The sequence below is a fragment of the Camelina sativa genome, chromosome 17 (assembly GCF_030686135.1).
Source record: "Camelina sativa cultivar CO46 ecotype springtype chromosome 17, ASM3068613v1".
NCBI lineage: Eukaryota > Viridiplantae > Streptophyta > Magnoliopsida > Brassicales > Brassicaceae > Camelina > Camelina sativa.
In genome coordinates this window covers 33,199,480-33,201,229 of record NC_141896.1, presented here as the reverse complement: position 1 = coordinate 33,201,229, position 1,750 = coordinate 33,199,480, and the positions used below count along the sequence as shown (strand labels likewise).

At 42.7% G+C, this 1,750-nt stretch overlaps 1 pseudogene; it reads left to right on the top strand.

Annotated features, from left to right (window-relative positions):
- The first annotated feature begins 493 nt into the window (after positions 1–493).
- LOC147924649 (small nucleolar RNA R71) lies at positions 494–594 on the top strand (annotated as a pseudogene).
- Positions 595–1,750: the final 1,156 nt, after the last annotated feature.

The following is a 1,750-nucleotide window of genomic DNA, read 5'->3' as shown; positions in this document are numbered from 1 at the left end:
CTGATAGGATGAGTTCCCATAAGTCCTTGTGAAGTTGCTCCCTTGTTGCTGCTTCTGGTAGTCCGGTTTGGGAATGTAGCCTGAAGAGTTCCCACTGTAAGGCCTACTACCTTGCTGATTTCCAAACCTCTGCCCCTGATTCCCATAGACATAGTTCACCTCTTCTTTCTCATGATTTCCTTGATCAGATTCTGGCTCATATGTCTCAACTTCAGCAGCAAAATGAACAGATTTCTTACCCACAAGGAGATTATGCACAGAATCCAGCTTAGCATTAACAGAAGCTAACTGGTGTGAGTCATATCCTCCATGTAATCGCTTCCTTTCAGCATCTGCTCTCTTAGTACTATTGCTAGCAGCTAAGTTCTCAATCAATAATTCAGCATCTTCTGCCATCCTTGTTTTGAAATTCCCATGACTTGCAGCATCTAGAGCCAACTGATACTCCCAGTCACACCCTCTGAAGAAGATACTTAGCAATTGAACTCTTGAGAAACCATGGTGTGGACAGTCCCTTTGGTAAGCCTTGAATCTCACCCAAGCTGCTTTGAAAGCTTCATCTGGTCTCTGCTTGAAGGAAGACAGCTTGATTCTCAACTCATCTGACATTGCATCATCATAGAAGTGGTTGAGGAAGGCCACCTTGACATCACGCCAGCTTGTCAATGATCCAGCAGGCAGCTGTTTCAACCACTGAGATGCCTCTCCTGCAAGTGAGTAAGGGAAGAGTTTGCAGAAGATGTAGTCCTCAGTTACCCCATTAGCCTTGATGCTAGTCACCAGATCCTCAAAATGCTCAATGTGATCCAAGGGCTTCTCATTGGGCAAAGCAGAGAAAGGTCTCTGCCCAACTAGTTGAAAGTATGCAGGTTTCAACTCAAAATCATTCCTCTGAAAAGGGGGAGGAACAATAGCAGACCGGTTCTCATACACCAGATAAGCCCGATTGTAGTCAGCAATAGTCCTGATCAGATCCCGGTTGTTCTCCTGTCGTCGAACTGGGTTATGTACGTGGTTGGCAGCTCCACGCACGTCTGCAGGTGGGTGTCGATCGACACCAAGATCCGGATCATCAACAACACCAGCTTGCTGGTTCACAACAGCCTGCTCGTTGACAACAGGTTCAGGAATCACGTTTCCTTCTACATCAAGCTTTTGGCCCTGCTCATTGCGCAAGTGGCCCTCTTGATCCCTCAAAACACCAGCCTCATCACGCATCAGAATGATCGTATTAACCATCTTCAGAGATTTAGCTGCTTTTCTGTTCTCACGTTCAAGTTTTCCCAACTCTTTGTTTGAAAGATTCACAGTAGGACCAGACTTGTTGTTCATTGTGTGAGGTTTAGGAGGCATGCACCTGAAACACCAAAGAGAAGAAAAAAAACAAAAACGTGTAAGTAGAAAATAAAAAGAAAAGTTTAGACGAAATTAAAAACTTAAATCTAATGGTAGATCAGAGAGTCCCCGACAACGGCGCCAAAATTTGATAGGCTCAAATTAATCCCTAGAGCTACTCTCTCAAACAAGAGATCACTGCAGTACTTAGGGGTCGAATCCACAGAGACTCAAGATCAAACACAATAGATTGTAAAGTTTTGTAAATTACGCTAAACAAGTTAAATTGAATTAAAATAAAGCAATGCAAATATTTAAATAAAAGTGTTGTGAATTCAGAAAATCAAAAGAGCTAAGCCTAGGGAATTTCTCAGGAAATTATGAAATATTAAATCAGATAAATTAATTAAGGTTC